Raw genomic sequence first — 19520 nt, 5'->3', positions numbered from 1 at the left:
TCAGACCTGGGAAATGAATGTACAAGGGTATACGTGCTATCGTAGGGACAGAAATGTGGGCAGAGGGGGTGGGGTGGCCCTGTTGGTGAGGAATGAGATTCAGTCCTTTGCAAGGGGGGACATAGGGTCAGGAGAAGTAGAGTCTGTGTGGATAGAACTGAGGAACAGTAAGGGCAAAAGGACCCAAATGGGTGTTGTCTACAGGCCAGCAAACAGTAGCATGGATATTGGGTGCAAGTTGAATAGGGAGTTAACATTGGCAAAGGTAATGTCGCAGTAGTTATGGGGGATTTCAAAATGCAGATGAACTGGGAGAATCAGATCGGTGCTGGACCACAGGATAGGGAGTTTGTAGAGTGCCTACGGGATGCATTCTTGGAACAGCTTGTACGAGAGCCGACCAGGGACAAGACTATTCTGGATTTTGTGTTATGTAATGAACAGGATTTGATAAGCGATCTCGCGGTAAAGGAGCCATTAGGAGGTAGTGATCACAATATGATAAGCTTTTATCTGCAATTTGAGAAGGATAAGGGCAGCTCGGAGGTGTCAGTGTTGCAGTTGAACAGGGGAAACTATGGAACCTTGAGGGAGGAGCTGGCCAAAGTTAACTGGACAGATAGCATAGCAGAAAAGACAGTGGAACAGCAATGGCAGTTATTCTTGGGAATAATGCACAAGGTGCAAAATCAGTTCATCCCCCAGAGAAGGAAGGATTCACAGGGGGGAAAGGGGCCATAGTGGTTGACAAAGGAAGTCAGCATTAAAAAAAAGGAAATATGATAGAGCTAAGGTGAGTGGGAGGACAGATGATTGGGAAGTTTTTAAGGAACAACAGAACTTAACTAAAAAGACAATACGGGGAGAAAAAGTGAGGTACGAACGCAAGCTAGCCAGGAATATAAAGGAAGATAGCAAAAGCTTTTTTAGGTATGTGAAGACAAAGAAGATAGTTAAGAACAATGTTGGGCCCTTGAAGAATGAATTGGGTGAAATTATTATGGGAAACAGAGAAATGGCAGAAGAATTTAATGAGTACTTTAGATCTGTTTTCACTAAGGAAGACACAAGCAATCTCCCAGATGTATGGATGGGCCAAGGACATAGGGTAACAAAGGAAATGAAACAGATTAACATTCGGAAGGAAACGGTGATGAGAAGACTGATGGGACTGAAGGCTGACAAATCCCCAGGTCCAGATGGTCTGCACCCTAGGGTACTAAAGGAGGTGGCCCTGGAAATTGCGGATGCATTGGTAATCATTTTCCAATGTTCCTTAGATTCAGGATCAGTTCCTGAGGATTGGAGAATGGCTAATGTTATCCCACTTTTTAAGAAAGGAGGGAGGGAGAAAACAGAGAACTATCGTCCTGTCAGCCTGACATCAGTAGTGGGGAAGATGCTAGAGTCCATCATTAAGGATGAAATAGTGGCATATCTAGATAGCAGTGATAGGATTGGGCCAAGCCAGCATGGATTTACCAAGGTCAAATCATGGTTGACTAATCTGTTGGAGTTTTTCGAGGATGTAACCAGGAAGTTAGATGGGGGAGATCCAGTGGATGTAGTGTACCTCGATTTTCAGAAGCATTTGATAAGGTCCCACATAGGAGATTGGTGGGTAAAATCAAAGCTCAGGGCATCGGGGGGAAGGCATTGACCTGGATAGAAAACTGGTTGGCAGATAGAAAGCAAAGGGGAGCAGTGAATGGGTGTTTCTCGGAATGGCAGGTGGTGACTAGTGGGGTGCCACAGGGCTCGGTATTGGGACCACAGCTGTTTATGATTTACATCAAAGATTTAGATTAAGGCATTGAGAATAACATCAGCAAGTTTGCTGATGATACTAAGCTGGGTGGCAGTGTGACATGTGATGAGGATGTTAGGAGAATTCAGGGTGACTTTGATAAGCTGGGTGAGTGGGCAGATACTTGGAAGATGGTGTTTAATGTGAATAAGTGTGAGGTTATCCACTTTGGGAGTAAGAACAGGAAGGCAGATTATTATCTGAACGGTGTAGAGTTGGGTAAGGGAGAAATACAAAGAGATCTCGGAGTCCTTGTTCATCAGTGACTGAAGGTGAAGGAGCAAGTGCAGCAGGCAGTGAAGAAGGCTAATGGAATGTTGGCCTTTATTATAAAGGGAATTGAGTACAAGAGCAAGGAAATCCTCTTGCGTTTGTACAGAGCCCTGGTGAGACCACACATGGAGTATTGTGTAGAGTTTTGGTCTCCAGGGTTAAGGAAGGATATCCTGGCTGTAGAGGAAGTGCAGCATAGATTCACGAGGTTAATTCCTGGGATGTCTGGACTGTCTTACGCAGAAAGGTTAGAGAGACTGGGCTTGTACACGCTGGAATTAAGGAGATTGAGATTGAAACATATAAGATTATTAAGAGATTGGACAAGATTGAGGCAGGAAATATGTTCCAGATGCTGGGAGAGTCCAGTACCAGAGGGCATGGTTTGAGAATAAGGGGTAGGTCATTTAGGACAGAATTAAGGAAAAACTTCTTCTCCCAGAGAGTTGTGGGGGTCTGGAATGCACTGCCTCGGAAGGTAGTGGATGCCAAATCTCTGGATGCTTTCAAGAAGGAGCTAGATAGGTATCTTATGGATAGGGGAATCAAGGGATATGGGGACACGGCAGGAACCGGGTATTGATAGGAATTGATCAGCCATGATCTCAAAATGGTGGTGCAGGCTCGAAAGGCCGAATGGTCTACTTCTGCACCTATTGTCTATTGTCTATAATGATGGAGGCTGCCTTTCTGAGGCACCGCTCCTTGAAAATGTTTTGAATACCATGGAGGCTAGTAGCCAAGATGGAGCTGACTAATTCTACAACTTTATGTAGCTGCTTTTGATCCCATGCAATCACACCGTCCCCAAACCAGACAGTGATGTGGCCTGTCAGAATGCTCTCTGTGGTACATCTATAGAAGTTTTCAACTGGTTTAGGTGACAAACCAAATCTCCTCAAAATCCCAATGAAAAATAGCTCCTGTTCTGGTTAGACCAGATTAGATCTTCAGAGATCTTGACACCCAGGAATCAATTGCTCACTCTCTCCACTTCTGATCCCTCTATGAGGATTGGTTGATGTTCCCTCGTCCTACCCTTTCTGAAGTCCACAATCAGTTCTTTGGTCTTACTGACATTGAGTGCGAGGTTGTTGCTATAACTCCACTCAACTAGCTGGAATATCTCACTCCTGTACTCCCTCTCGTCACCGCCTGAGATCCTACCAACAATGGTTCTATCATCAGCAAATTCACAGATGGCATTTGAGCTTTACCCAGCCACACAGAGAAAGTAGAGCTGTGGGTTGAGCACACGTCCTTGTTGTGTGCCAGCGTTGATCGTCAGCGAGGTGGAGATATTATTACCAATCCACACATATTGTGGTCTTACAGTTTGGAAGTCAATGATCCAGATGCAGAGGGAGATACAGAGACTCAGGTTCTGTAGCTTATTGATCAGGACCGTAGGAATGATGGTGTTAAACGCTGAGGTACAGTGAATGAACAGCATCCTGACGGAGGTATTTGTATTGTCCTGGTGATCCAAGGCCATGTGGAGAGCCATTGAGATTGTGTGTGCTCTAGACCTATTGTGGTGATAGGCAAATTACAGCAGGTCCAGGTCCTTGCTGAGACAGGAGTTGAATCTAGCCACGACCAACCACTCAGTCACTGTCGATGTGAGTCATTAAGGCAGCTCACACTACTCTTCTTGGGCACTGGTATAATTGTTGCCCTTTTGAAGCAGGTGGAAACTTCGCACCATAGCAACGAGAGGTTGAAAATGTACCTGCCAGTTGGTTGGCACAAGATTTCAGAGCATGACCAGGTAGTCCAACAGGGCCTGCTGCCTGGCGAGGGTTCTCCCTCCGGAAAGCCAGCCTGACATCGGCCTCCGAGACAGAGATCACAGAGTCACCAGGTGCAGCATGGGTCTTCACAATTGTGGTTCTATTCTCCCTTTCAAAGCGGGCATAGAAGGCGTTGAGCTCATCTGGTAGTGAAGCATCGGTGCCAGTCATACTATGGGGTTTCGCTTTGCAGGAAGTAATGTCCTGCGAACCCTGCCAGAGTTCCCATGCATCCGATGTTGCCGACAACTTTGCTGGGAATTGTTTGGTCACTCTTGAAACAGCCCTCCACAAGTCTGCCTGGCTTTCTGGTTCAGACCTGGGTTGCCAAGACTCAAATACCACAGATCCAGCCCTCAGCAGACGACATAGCTCCTGGTTCATCCACGGCTTTTGGTTTGGAAATGTACGGCAAATTTTAATAGGCACACACTCATCCACACAGGTTTTAATGAAGCCGGCATTAAACAACTGCGGCATACTCATCTGGATTCGAAGATGGATCCCTGAATACAGTCCAGTCCATCGATTCAAAGCAGTCCTGTAGGCGCTCCTGTGCTTCCCTTGTCCAAACCTTCTTGGTCCTCACTGCTGGTGATCCAGTCTTCAGTCTCTGCCTATACTCCAGGAGTAGAAGTACAGACAGGTGATCAGACTTCCCGAAGTCAGGTTCTGCTGTTTCGTGTTTAGCATAGAATTCATTTCCTTCACTTCCACCATTCCCCCCACCCCATTAAACTGTTTACTGCCTGGTCTTCTGTTCAACTGTCCTCTGTTAAACCGTTCATGATGTGAAACTCCTCCGTTCACTCTCCCCTCGTCCTTTCTAGCTCATTTCCTTCACTGCTTTGTAAACCTGATGCAGAATTTAAGTTTTCTGCCATTGTCTGTGCCTGTATTGCTGCTGAAAGTGTTTCATTGCAACACATGAGCTGCTGGAGATGGTGGGGTGTCTGATTCCTCAGCGGGGTTAGGGGTCAGGCAGCATCTATGGAGGGAGATGGACAGTCATCATTTCCCCTCGAGACCCTTCCTCTGAACAGAACTGGACTGCCTGTTTCCCTCCACAGATACCGCCTGGCCCACTGACACTCCTCCAGCATTTTGTGTGTTTCTCTGGATTCCAGCATCTGCAGCCTGTCGTGTCTCCAGACCGTAACGATGCCTTGTACACACCACAATCAATTCAGCAGGACTTCACCTGATCTCTCTTTGTTTGGAGGACAGCCCTCTTCCCTCCTCCCCAGTCTTTTTGCACAATCAAAATCCCTCACTCAAGTAAACTTCCACACACGTCCTGTAGGGAGCATTCATTCCAGTCACAGACCGACAGTGTGAGGTACCATTGCACGGGATCGGAAACCATCACAAAGGTTTGAAAGCTCAGCCGGCTCCATCGTGGCACGAGCCTCCCCACCATTCTGGATATCTTCAAATGAGGCTGCCTCAAGAGTGTGGAGTCCATCATTAAAATCCTCACCATCCAGGACAAGTTCTCTGATGCCATCAGGGGACGGTACAGGAGTCTGAAGACACATTTACTGTTTTCGGGACACTTTGTTCTTCCCGCCATCACATTTCTGAATGGACCATCAGCAGTCTCACTACTCTGCACCACGGATTTATTTCTTATTGTAACGTACAGTTAAATTATTTACTGCGCTCTCCTGCTGCCGCAGACCAATAAATTTCACAGCATATGTCAGCGATAATAAACCTGATTCTGATTCTAGTTCTTGACCCACACTGGGAAATCCTGTCTTCCTAAAGTGCGGTGAGCAGAATTGGAACCAAGTCTCTATCGCTCAGCTGCGGAGACGTTCCCATTGTTTGTCATTTCCCTGCCAGAGTTTCTGTTCACAGCTTTTGCAATAGAGGGGGCCATGGATTACCTGGCATTCTATTTGTTAGTCATTGCAGTGCCTTGTGTGGGTTAAGTCTGGTAACACATGACTGTAATTCTATCCCGTTGCCTTCTCATTCTGAAACTTGACTTCCTCCAAAACCTGTTGACCTAAATTTGCTCTTCACTCTGACAGCCAGTTTCAAGTCAGCTGCTTTTCAAAGTGTCTTACTGTTGTACTCCAGGGACGATCGGTTCCCTTCCCTGGCCCATTTTGTCCCTCATCCTTCACTCCTGGGTCGGGTGGCTTGACGATCAGCTTAGCGGGGGAAAATCTGGGACGGTGATATTGCCAAGAATCTGAAGTCTTGTCCAGTCCGGAGGGGGTAAGGAAGGCAGCTGTCCTCCCTGAACAGCATTTGTGAATTTAAATTGGCTTTGCCTGTCACACTGAAACATACAGTGAAATGGGTCGTTTGTGTCGGTCACCAACACATTCTGAGACTGTGCTACGGGTGAGAGTCACCACTCTTCTGGCCCCAACACAGCACATCCACAACTTACTGACCCCAGCCTATACATTGTTGGAATGTGGGAGGAAACCGGAGCATCCGGAGGAAACACACGGTCACAGGAGGAATCTACTGACCTGCTGAGTTCCTCCATTTTGTGAGTGTTACTCTGGATTTCCAGGCTCCCTCTGGACCTTCAGTCCTTGGCGTTGGACAGGCTCCCTCTGGGCCTTCAGTCCTTGGCTCTGTCAGGCTCCCTCTAGGCCTTCAGTCCTTGGCTCTGTCAGGCTCCCTCTAGGCCTTCAGTCCTTGGCGTTGTACAGGCTCCCTCTGGGCCTTCAGTCCTTGGCGTTGTACAGGCTCCCTCTGGGCCTTCAGTCCTTGACTCTGTCAGGCTGCCTCTAGGCCTTCAGTCCTTGGCTCTGTCAGGCTCCCTCTAGGCCTTCAGTCCTTGAATCTGTCAGGCTGCCTCTAGGCCTTCAGTCCTTGGCTCTGTCAGGCTCCCTCTAGGCCTTCAGTCCTTGGCTCTGTCAGGCTCCCTCTAGGCCTTCAGTCCTTGGCTCTGTCAGGCTCCCTCTAGGCCTTCAGTCCTTGACTCTGTCAGGCTCCCTCTAGGCCTTCAGTCCTTGCGTTGGACAGGCTTCCTCTAGGCCAAACACAGGACAGGCCGCCGCTAGGCCTTCAGTCCTTGACTACAACCTCACATCCTGGCTCAGACTCGCAGACAACAGACCTCTGACTCCGGACAATCTAACCCATCGGACCTCTGTACTTTCTTCTTTATTCCTTTTTATTACACTGAATTTACTTTTGTAGTTTATAGTGTTTCTATGTCATCACATTTTACCCTTTTCTCGCTGCTGCCATCAGGCAGAAGGTACAAGTGTCACGACTGGCCACTCCACCACATTCAAAACCGCTCCTACCCCTCAACCATCAGTTTCTTTTACAAAAGGGGATAAATACACTCATTCTGCTTCTGGTGTTTGTGCTGTCTTTACGACAGTTATTTAGTTTATAATATTTTCGCTTAGTAATTCATTCGAAAGTGTTTTCTAGTTAGAATTAGGAGTGTTCAAAGTATATTCATTGCATGTAAAATATATCGGCATGTGATGACGTCACATCCGGTTTCGCCGCGTCTTGTGGGAAAACACCGGTTTGAAATTAGCGCGAGGGTGGGGGCTCACCACGAGGCTCACCTGAGCAGAAGTAGTTTTGCAGGCATGAGAAATCACAGTGAGAGCAACGCTGTCAGTTAATAGATAATCGATATATTGAACTAAGATGTTAATGCCGATCCTGTTAGAAGTAACGACGGTAGATAATGTTTATGCTTTCATTAGTTAAAGAGTCGCGGATAGTTTGCATGGAAGTGTATTTAAAGTAGTCAATGGAGCAGGTAAACTCTCCCTGTATACTGCACCTTAGTGTAATGTAGTTATAGTCACCTTTGCAAGTATTTACACTTGAAATGTGATATTAAGGAAGGAACAAATACTGTATCAATCTTGTATTGTTTTATCAACAGTTTTCACCATATGTTAATGTGAAGAGTGAACAGTAAATGGTTAATCTTACTGCGATCTGGTTCGTATTGACTGTGGTTTATCTCGACGTTTAATTCGGCGTTTCGTTACACGCGAAGGAGAACTTTACAGTGTTCCCACAGCCAATTGTCTCATTTTACAAACTCTTTATGTTGTTATTCCATGATCATTATTTATTGCCAGTTATTTATATTTGCGTTGTTGGTTTGTTGTCCGTTGATCCTGTTTACAGTTGCTGTTCTATAGATTTGCTCAGTATGCCCACAGAAGAAGAATCTCGGGGTTGTGTGTGGAGACGTGTCTGTACTCTGATCAGAAAGTTTACTTTCACTTTGAGCTTTGCTGCTGCAAAACCACACATGTAAGCAGTGATGATGAATCTGTGACCCTGAGGATTGGATTCAGTCCTGGGGAGGAGGGCCACACTTCAGGAAAATGTGCAGGATGTAGAGAGAGTGCAGAAATGTTTGACTGGAATTAGTCCAGGGATGAGAGATGGTCGTTCCGTGCATAGTCTGGAGACCCTGGGGTTATTCCACATGGAGCAGAAGAGGATCTGATAGGTAAGACCATGAGGGATCGCGGGAAGGGTTTGGAGAGGATGCGGAAGAGGTTTACCAGGGTACTGCCTGGATTACACAACATGATGACAGGAAGCTGGGTTGTTTTCCCAGGAGCAGTGGAGTCTGAGGGGAGATCTGATAGAGATTATGAGAGGAACAGATAGAGTAGACAGACAGTATCTGTTGTCTAGGGTTGAAATCTCTAATACCAGAGGGCATGCAGTTAAGATGAGGGGGGTATTTTCAAAGGAGATGTGAGGGGTTAAGTTTTTTCTTACAGAGTGCTGGGTGCCTGGGGTAGTGTGGGTACATCTGGAGCTTTTAAAATATGTTCAGATAGGCTAATTTCCTTTCATTTCAAGATGGCTGGGGTTGTGTCATTGGTCTACAGTTGCAGTTCAGACTATGGTTCTCCACGGGCAGTGGATTCTCATCGTGTGGTCCCGCGTTTCAGTATCTCCAGGTGTGGCCTGGAAGACGCGCGCCATTGGACGCGGCCCTGTGGGCCACCCGGTCCCTCGCTGATGTCACCGACTGCAGCGTTGCAGGAGACTGAAACAGAGGGACGGTGGGCAGTGTGCACTGCTGTTGGAATGAAGAAAAATTACTTGCCACGAACTTGGCAGTGTGGGACCTAAGGGTTCTGAACGTCCTGTTCGATGGGAGTGGAGAGAAGAGAGCATGGTGTGGATGGTTGGAGTCCGTGATGACGGTTGCTGTTTTCTTGTGGCAGGGCTCCGTTGAAATGGTCTGATTGCTGAAGATTAGAAAATTTGCTGATGATACCAAGATTGGGGGTGTAGTGGACAGCAAGGAGGACAATCAGAGCTTGCAGTGGGATCTGGTCCAGCTGGAAATCGGACTGGAAAATGGCAGATGGAATCTAGTGGGACAACTGCAAAATGTTGCACTTTGGTAGGGCCTACCTGAGTGAGGAGAGCAGCAGAACCAAGAGATCTGGGAATACAGGTCAAGTATTTTCAGTTTATTTTGAGTTATTTGAGCATCTGATTCAAATAAACAAACAAGCAAACAACAACAAATGGATCTGACAGACGAGAGTCTGCAGACACTGGAAATCCCGAGCAACACAAAATGCTGGAGGAACTCAGTGGGAACGGCTGCATTTATGGAAGAAATGAACAGACGATGTTTCGCTTCATCGGGACTGGGAAGGTGGGGGTTAAAGTCGGAATAAGACGGAGGAGCAGGTGGGGATGTTCACCGTCAAACTGATCCTGGTTGGAAGCGGTACCGCCATGAACTGAACGTCCAGACGTTTTTCAGCTGGATTGGCGGAATCCTGAGTTCAGAGGATGAACACGACGTCTGAGTGGGTTTCTTTCTGCCCCTCCTTCACTCACTGTTCCAGTGCCCCTTTCGGCCTATCCATCACTCAGCCTCGCTCACATGATCATTTGTCACCCAAGCAAGGACTGTGTCACCCACCTGGGTGGGAAGGAGAGCCCAACGCAGAGGTCACAGGAAGGTAGTACAGGGTGCAGCAAACGGAGGGGTGGGGAAGTGTTGGAGGCATGAGGTCTGAGGAAGGGTGCACAGAAGGTAAGGGGCAGGAGAAATCCTGAGGGAGAGGACAAGACGGATCAAAGTTGAGGGAGGTTCAGATGAAACTGGGTGTAAGTGTTAATGAAGACGAGCCTGTGGGTAAAGGTGAATGTCTGAGCTCACGTGTGTGTGTGTGTGTGTCTCACTCTCTCTCTGTCAGAGGCAGAGAAAGCGAGAGAGAGAGCCTCAGACATCTTCGTTGCTTTCCAGGTAGATGCAGGCTCTGCACTGGTCCAATTTTCCCATAACTATTTCAAAACAAATAGAAAGATGCTCACTGGGGCAAAGTGACACATTAACCACTTGGTCCCAGCCTCACTGACTGGGAGGCGGTCATCTGCACTCCCTTCTCTAGTCGAACTATCTACATATATCTTGTCAAAACATTATTCCCTCTGGGTAGCCTCCAACCTGATGGAATGAACATCAATTACTCGAACTTCCGGTAATGGCCACACCCTCACCATTCCCCATTCCCATTTTGCTCTCTCACCTTTTCTCCCTTCCTGCCCATCACCTCCCTCTGCTGCTCCTCCACCCTCCCTTTCTTCCAGGGCCTTCGCTCCTCTCCTATCAGATTCCCCCCTTCTCCAGCCCTTTATCGATTTCACCAATCTCTTTCCCAGCTCTTTACTTCACCACTCCCCCTCTCCCGGTTTCACCGGTCACCTACAAACTTATATTTCCTCTTTCCCTCCCGTCACCTTCTCACTCTGACTTCTCATCAGCTCGGGAGGGGAGTGGTCTGAAATCAATATTTCCCATCTCTGTTTCCCAGGGAAAACATCATGGAATCCATGGAATGAAGGAAACTGAACATTAACATCTTGGAAAATTTCACATTACAAGAGAGTAGGTGCTGACGATCTTAAAGCCAATTAAGGTGGATAAATCCCCAGAGCCTGATCAGGGGCATGCAAAGACATCAGGACCAGGTCAAAATTGCAGGGGTCTTGGCAGAGAAATTAACCTCGTACTTAGCCACAGGTGAGGGGCCAGACGACTGGAGGGTGGCTGAAGGACAGAAATTGAGGAGGGCAGGAAGGACAATCCAGGGAACTCCAGGCCGCTGAGCCGAACATCTGTGATGGGAAAATTTCTGAGAGACAGGATCGAACTGAGTTTGACCAGAAAACCATAAAACATAGGAGCAGAATTATGCCATTCGACACATATAGTCTATGCTGTCAACCCACCATGGCTGACTTATTTACCCTCTCAATCCTATTCTCCTGCCTTCTCTCAACAATTTGACGGCCTTCCAAATCAAGAACCCATCAACCTCAACTTTATATATACTCAATGACTTGTCCCCCACATCTCTCTGTGACAATGAATTCCAGTTTCACAATCTTCTGGCTAAAGAAATTCTCCATCACCACTGTACAAAAGGGATGTATTTGTATTATGGGTCTGTGCGCCTTGGTCCTAGACTCTCCCACTGTTGGAGACTTCCCCTCCAACTCCACTCTCTGTAGGCATCCAATATTTGATTTGACACAATGAGATAACTCCTTATTTTTCTAAACTCCTGCAAGTGCAGGCACAGAACCATCAAATACTTCTTCTCACTACCCCGTTCTTTACCAGGATCATTTTTCTGAACTACCTCTGGACCCTCTCCAATGTCACCACAACCTTTCTGATACGAGGAGCCAAAACTGCTCTCAATACTCCTAATGGAGTCTGACCAGCGCCTTATCAAGGCTCAGTATTACATCATTTACATTCTTGTCCCCTCAAAATTAATGCTAACATTGCATTTGCTGTCCCAACTAGTGACTCAGCCTGCATGTTAAGCTTTGGATAAAACTGCACCAGGATTCCCAAGACTCTCTGCTCCTCCGATTTCTGAATTTGCTGCATGTTTAATAGTCGATACCTTTATTCCCTCTACCAACGTGCATGACCATGGACTTCCCTACACTATATTCCAGCTGCCACTTCTTTGCCATTCTGCAATCTAAGGCCTACTGCAGACTCCCTGCTTCCTCAACACTCCCAACCCCTCCAGCTATCTTTGTATTATCCACAAAACCAGCAATTCTGCCACCCACATCACTGACTGATCAAATGAAAAGAAGTGGTCCCAACACCAACCCCTGCGGACACCATTCGTCACCAACACCGGTAAGGGACCTCTTTATTCCCCTCTTTGCCTCCTGAGAATCAGTCTATCTTCTGTCCGTGCTAGTATCTTTCCTGTAATTCCATGGACTGTCACCTTGTTTCGCAGCCTCATGTGTGGCTCCTTGTCAAATATCTTTTGAACATCCCAGTAAACAACATCTACAAACTCTCCTTTGTCTATCCTTCCTGTTATTTCCTCAAAGAATGCAACAGATTGGTCAGGCAAGAATTCTTCAGAGAGAAAACTTCTTAATTTCAACCTATCATGTCCTTCAATTACTCTGAAACCTCATCCTTAATGACAGACTCTTGCCAACCAGTGAAGTCAGAAGAAATCACCTGTAATTTCCTGTGTTTTGCCTCCCCTTCATTTAAAGAGTGGAGTGGCATTTACAATTTTCCAGTCCCCCAAAACCCCCAGTGAAAACTGAACGATCAGCACTAATATGTCCACAATCACTTCAGCTGCTTCTTTAAGAACCTCTGGGTCTCACTCATCTGCTCCGGGTGACTTGCCTACTTTCAGATCTTTCTGTTTTCCATGGTCCTTCTCCATAGTGAGTGACAACACTCACTTCTGTGCCCTGACACTCTCAAAATTCTGCCACACTGCTGGTGTCTTCCACAATGAAGACTGACACAACGTACTTCATGACTTTGTCCACCATCTCCAATGTAACTTTCTAGTGGACCGATATTCACTCTCACCCCTCCTTTACTCTTATCTATCGGATAAAACTTTTGATATCCTCCTTTATATTACTGACCAGCTCATCTTCATATTTCATCTTTGCTAACCTGTCTTTTAGTTGCCTTTATTAGTTTTGGAAATCTTCCCAATCCTCTGGCTCCAAACAGAGGGCTTGTTCCCTTCCTGTTTCTCACTTCCACCCACACTGACTCAGCAGACATTCCCTCCACCACGTTCTCCATTGAGTCATTCAGCACGGGAACTGCTGCTGGAAGACCATCAGCTCAGTGAGAGACGCTCTTTGTTCTGCCGGAAACCTGTTGGACTCCCAGCACAGCCAGAGGTCCGTCAGGGAATGCTGTCGACAGGCACAGTCCAGGCTGCAGGAGGACGTGCTGAGGGACACAGAGGATCTCGGGGCAGACAGTGCAAAGTTTCTGGGGGGGAGGACCACTGTCAAGGCTCCTTCTGCTACCTCACATGGAGGGCCTGGGTCAGGTGGGGAAGCCCCACAAACACTGAAATGTTGTAACATCCCTGAGGCAATCTGAATGGCGATGGTTTAAACAGTGTCAACACTAATGAATGTATTGACCATATGACATTAAGAATGTCAAATATCATTGGAACTGTTTAAATCTCTTGCAGATATTTCATTATAAATAAAGTTTAATTTCTTAAAACGTAAGTTTACCTTTGCAGCACACACAAAATGCTGGAGGAATTCAGACGGCCCAGGCAGCATCAAAGGAAAAGAGTACAGTCGACGTTTCAGGCCGAGACCCTTCATCAAGACCAGAGAGAAACAGAAGAGGATTCAGGGTTAAACGGTGGGGGAGGGAGGGAGAAACACAGGGTGAGAGGTAATACCGGGAAGGAGGAGGGGTGAAGTCCAATAGGAGAGGACAGGGGGCATGGGAAGTGGAATTAAAATGGGTGGCCACTAGGCGATCCTGCTTTCTCTGGCAAATGGAGCATAGGTGCTTGGCGAAGCAGTCTGCCAATCTATGTCAGGTCTCACTGATGTACAGGAGGCCACACCGGGAGCTCCGGACACAGTATACGACCCCAACAGACTCACAGGTGAAGTGTCGCCTCACCTGGAAGGACTGTTTGGGGCCCTGACTGGGAGTGAGGGAGGATGTGTACCACATGTTCTGTTTGCCAAGAGGGTGATCAGTGGGGAGGGGTGAATAGACAAGGGAGTCGTGTAGGGGGAGAAACCTGTGGAGAGCAGAAAGTGAGGGGGAGGGAAAGATGTGAATGGTGGTGGGATTGTGTTGGAGATACTGGAAGTTACGGAGAATTATGTGCTGGAGACAGAGGCTGGTGGGGTGGCAGGTGAGGACAAGAGGAACCCTATCCCTGGTGGGGTGGCAGGTGAGGACAAGAGGAACCCTATCCCTGGTGGGGTGGCAGGTGAGGACAAGAGGAACCCTATCCCTGGTGGGGTGGCAGGTGAGGACAAGAGGAACCCTATCCCTGGTGGGGTGACAGGTGAGGACCAGAGGAACCCTATCCCTGCTGGGGTGGCAGGTGAGGACCAGAGGAACCCTATCCCTGGTGGGGTGACAGGTGAGGACCAGAGGAACCCTATCCCAAGTGGGGTGGCAGGTGAGGAAAGAGGAACCCTATCCCTGGTGGGGTGGCAGGTGAGGACCAGAGGAAGCCTGTCCCTGGTGGGGTGACAGGTGAGGACCAGAGGAACCCTATCCCTGGTGGGGTGACATGTGAGGACAAGAGGAACCCTATCCCTGGTGGGGTGGCAGGTGATGACCAGAGGAACCCTATCCCTGGTGGGGTGGCAGGTGAGGACCAGAGGAACCCTATCCCTGGTGGGGTGGCAGGTGAGGACCAGAGGAACCCTATCCCTGGTGGGGTGACAGGTGAGGACCAGAGGAACCCTATCCCTGGTGGGGTGGCAGGTGAGGACAAGAGGAACCCTATCCCTGGTGGGGTGACAGGTGAAGTCCAGAGGAACCCTATCCCTGGTGGGGTGGCAGGTGAGGACAAGAGGAACCCTATCCCTGGTGGGGTGGCAGGTGAGGACCAGAGGAACCCTGTCCCTGGTGGGGTGGCAGGTGAGGACCAGAGGAACCCTATCCCTGGTGGGGTGGCAGGTGAGGACAAGAGGAACCCTATCCTTGGTGGGGTGGCAGGTGAGGACAAGAGGAACCCTATCCCTGGTGGGGTGGCAGGTGAGGACAAGAGGAACCCTATCTCTGTGGGGTGGCAGGTGAGGACAAGAGGAACCCTATCCCTGGTGGGGTGGCAGGTGAGGACAAGAGGAACCCTATCCCTGGTGGGGTGGCAGGTGAGGACAAGAGGAACCCTATCCCTGGTGGGGTGGCAGGTGAGGACAAGAGGAACCCTATCTCTGTGGGGTGGCAGGTGAGGAACAGAGGAACCCTATCCCTGGTGGGGTGGCAGGTGAGGAACAGAGGAACCCTATCCCTGGTGGGGTGGCAGGTGAGGACAAGAGGAACCCTATCTCTGTGGGGTGGCAGGTGAGGAACAGAGGAACCCTATCCCTGGTGGGGTGGCAGGTGAGGACCAGAGGAACCCTATCCCTGGTGGGGTGGCAGGTGAGGACAAGAGGAACCCTATCTCTGTGGGGTGGCAGGTGAGGAACAGAGGAACCCTATCCCTGGTGGGGTGGCATGTGAGGACAAGAGGAACCCTATCCCTGGTGGGGTGGCAGGTGAGGACCAGAGGAACCCTATCCCTGGTGGGGTGGCAGGTGAGGACCAGAGGAACCCTATCCCTGGTGGGGTGGCAGGTGAGGACAAGAGGAACCCTATCCCTGGTGGGGTGGCAGGTGAGGACAAGAGGAACCCTATCTCTGTGGGGTGGCAGGTGAGGACAAGAGGAACCCTATCCCAAGTGGGGTGGCAGGTGAGGAACAGAGGAACCCTATCCCTGGTGGGGTGGCAGGTGAGGACAAGAGGAACCCTATCCCAAGTGGGGTGGCAGGTGAGGACGAGGAACCCTATCCCTGGTGGGGTGGCAGGTGAGGACAAGAGGAACCCTATCCCTGGTGGGGTGGCAGGTGAGGACGAGGAACCCTATCCCTGGTGGGGTGGCAGGTGAGGACCAGAGGAACCCTATCCCTGGTGGGGTGGCTGGTGAGGACCAGAGGAACCCTATCCCTGGTGGGGTGGGAGGTGAGGACAAGAGGAACCCTATTCCTGGTGGGGTGGCAGGTGAGGACGAGGAACCCTATCCCTGGTGGGGTGGCTGGTGAGGACAAGAGGAACCCTATCCCTGGTGGGGTTGAGAGAAGGGGATGTTGTTTTTACAAGTAACAGGGTGGGAAGAGGAATAGTCCAAGTAGCTGTGAGAGTCTGTGGGTTGATAATAGGCATCAGTAAATAAGCTGTCTCCAGAGATAGAGACAGTGAGATCGAGAATGAGGAGGGAGGTGTCGGAAATGGACCAGGTAAATTTGAGGGTGGGGTGAATGTTGCAGGCAAAGGTGATGAAATCGAAGAGCTCAGAATCAGTGCAGGAAACAACACCAATTCAGTCGTCGATGTAGTGTAGGAAAAGTGGGGGACGGACACTAGGGTTGGCTTGTAACATGAACTGTTTCGCAAAGCTGACAAGAAGGTACCCTTGACAAAGCTGGGACCCTTGTGAGTGCCCATAGCTACACCTTTGGTTTGAAGGAAGTGGGAGGAGCCAAAGGAGAAATGAGTGAGAGTGAGGACCAGTTCTGCCAGACAGAGGAGAGTGGTGGTGGAGGGGAACTGGTTGGGTCTGCTGTTCAGTAGGAAATGGAGAGCAGGGCGTTCGGAAGTAGTGAGGTTGGAATTGGAGGGAGGAGTGGGGAAGTGGAGACGGTCGATGTCTCGTCGGCAGTTTGCAATGAAACGATCCCGAGCGGGGTGACCAGGGAGAGGAGGGGAGTTGAGGACGGCAGAACGGGTCATCGGTGCTTGTCCTCCCTCACCCTTCAGTCTGTCGGATTGCACGGGAGAGAGGTGAGAGCACCAGAGATCCATCAGCAGAAGGATGGGTTGGTAAATTTGCTGAGGACACAAAGGTTGGGTTGTTGTGGATAGTCTGAAGGGTTGTCAGAGGTTACAGCAGACATCGATAGGATTCAGAGCTGGGCTAAGAAGTGGCAGATGGACTTCAACTGAGGTAAGTGTGAGATGGTTCATTTTGGTGGGTCAAATTTGAAGACAGAATGTAATATGAATGGTAAGAATATTGGCAGTGTGGAGGATCAGCGAGACCTTGTCCAGGGGACACTCAAATCTGCTGCGCAGGTTGACAGTATGGTTAAGAAGGTGTATGTTGTGTTGGCCTTCATCAACTGTGGGATTGAGTTCAAGAGCCGTGGGGTAATGATACAGGTATATAAGACCTTGGTCAGACCCCACTTGGAGTACTGTGTTCAGTTCTGGTCACCTCATTACAGGAAGATTGTGGATACTATAGAGAGAGTGCAGAGGAGATTTACAAAGATGTTGCCTGGATTGGAGGGTGTACCTTATGAGACAAGTTGAGTAAACTTGCCCTTGAAGTGATGGAGGATGAGAGGAGACATGATAGAGGTGTATAAGATGATGTGAGGCATTGATCGTGTGGATGGTCAGTGGCTTTTTCCCAGGGCTGAAATGGCTAACATGAGGGGGCATAGTTTTAAGGTGCTTGGAAGGAGGTACAAGGGGATGTCAGAGGTGAATTTTTCACACAAAGAGTGGTGGGTGCATTGAATGCAAAGTGAAGGTGGTAGAGCCGGATACAATAAAGGCTTTTTAGAGACTCTTAGATATGTACATGGAGCTTAGGGAAATAGAGGGCTGTGTGGTTGGGAAATTCTCGGCAGCTTCTGGAACAGGATTCATGGCTGGCTCATCATTGTGGGCGGAAGGGCCTATAATGTGCCGTGGATTTTCCATGTTCTATGCTGGAGGAACCGGTCAGACAGCATCTATGGAAATGGGATTTCGGGCCGAGATCCTTCTTCAGAACTGGAAAGGAAGTGGGAAGTCTCCAGAATAGAAAGGTGGGGGACGGGAGGGAGGATAGCTGGAAAGGGATAGGTGAAGCCAGGTGGGTTGGAAAGGTAAAGTGTTGGAGAAGAAGGAATCTGATACGAGAGCAGAATGGCCCATAGGGGAAATGGAAGGAAGAGGGGACGCACAGGGAGATGATAGTCAGGAAGGTGAAGGTAAGGGGCCAGAGTGGGGGATAGAAGAAGGGAGAGGAGGGAATTTTTTTTTCGGGAAGGAGAAATCAATATTTATGCCATCTATTTGGAGGCTACCCAAACATACTACACGGTGTTTTTCCTTCGGCCTGAGGGTAGCTCCATCGTGGCACAAGAGAAGGCCATGGACTGTCAGGTCGGAATGGGAATGAGAATTGGAAGTAAAATGTTCCATCTTTGGCAGATGGAGCAGAGGTGCTTGATGAAGCAGATCCCCAGTTTACAACAGGTCTCACCAATGTCGAGGAGGCTGCATTGGGAGCAGCAGAGCAAATAAATGACCCAGCAGATGAAGTGTTGCCTCACCTGGAAGGACATTTTGGGTCCTCAAATGGAGGTGAGGGAGGAGGTGAATAGGTACTTTGGCCACGTGCAGGGTTAAGTATCAGGAGTGAGACTAGTGGGGAGAGTGAATGGACAAGGGAGTCATGGAGGGAGTGATCCCTGAGGAAAGTAGAGAAGGGAAGAGGTAAAGATGTGTTTGGTGATCAGATACCATGACCATGTGGCTAGGCACAGCTCAAATACCATCTATATACTTGCTGATGATACAACTATTGTTGGCAGAATCTCAGGTGGTGACAAGAGGGCGTACAGGAGTGAGATATACCAACTAGTGGAGTGGTGTCGCAGCAACAACCTGGCACTCAACGTCAGTAAGACAAAAGAGCTGATTGTGGACTTCAGGAAGGGTAAGACGAAGGAACACATAGAGTGAGCAGTTTGAAGTTCCTGAGCGTGAAGATCACTGATGACCTAACCTGGTCCCAACATATTGATGCAGTTATAAAGAAGGCAAGACAGTGATTATACTTCATGGCAACAAAAACATCTATAGATGTACCCTGGAGAACATTCTGACAGGCTGCATCACTGTCTGGCTTGGGCTGCTACTGCACAGGACCGAAAAAAGCTGCAGAGGGTCATAAATTTAGTTGGCTCTCTCTTGGGTACCAGCCTACAAAGTATCCAAGAAGTCTTCAAGGAGCGATGTCTCTGAAAGGCAGCATCCTTTATTGAGGAACCCCAGCACCTAGGACATGCCCTTTTCTCACTGTTACCATCAGGGAGGAGGTACAGAAGCCTGAAGGCACATACTCTGCAATTCAGGAACAGCTTCTTCCCCTCTGCATCCGATTCCTAAATGGCCATTGAACCCATGAACACTACCGCATGTTGTTTATATATATATGTTTTTAATCTATTCAATATACATATACTGTAATTGATTTACATATATATATAGATAGATATTGTACTTCTATATTATGTATTGCATTGAACTGTTGCTGCTACGTTAACACAATACAGGACATGACACATGACACATGCCGGTGAGAATAAACCTGATTCTGATTCTGAGATGGTGGAGGTTTATGGAGGATGAGGTGATGGATGTGGACACTTATGTGCTGGTAGGTTAGGACAAGAGGAACTCTGTCACTGTTGAGGCAGAGGGAAGATGAGGTGAGCACAGATGTTCGGGAAATGGAGGAGATGCAGGTAAGGGCAACATCAATAGCGGAGGAAAGGAAACCCTGTTCTTTACAGAGGAGGACGTACCTGATGTT

At 48.6% G+C, this 19520-nt stretch overlaps 1 protein-coding gene across 1 annotated transcript in view; it reads left to right on the top strand.

Moving 5' to 3' along the window:
- Positions 1 to 19520, top strand: part of LOC132394845 (uncharacterized) — a 79206-nt gene that overhangs the window by 39279 nt on the left and 20407 nt on the right.

The sequence above is a fragment of the Hypanus sabinus genome, chromosome 5, assembly GCF_030144855.1.
Source record: "Hypanus sabinus isolate sHypSab1 chromosome 5, sHypSab1.hap1, whole genome shotgun sequence".
Classification (NCBI taxonomy): Eukaryota; Metazoa; Chordata; class Chondrichthyes; order Myliobatiformes; family Dasyatidae; genus Hypanus; species Hypanus sabinus.
The sequence above is the reverse complement of the archived record's forward strand: the minus strand, read 5'-3'. Positions and strand labels throughout refer to the sequence as shown.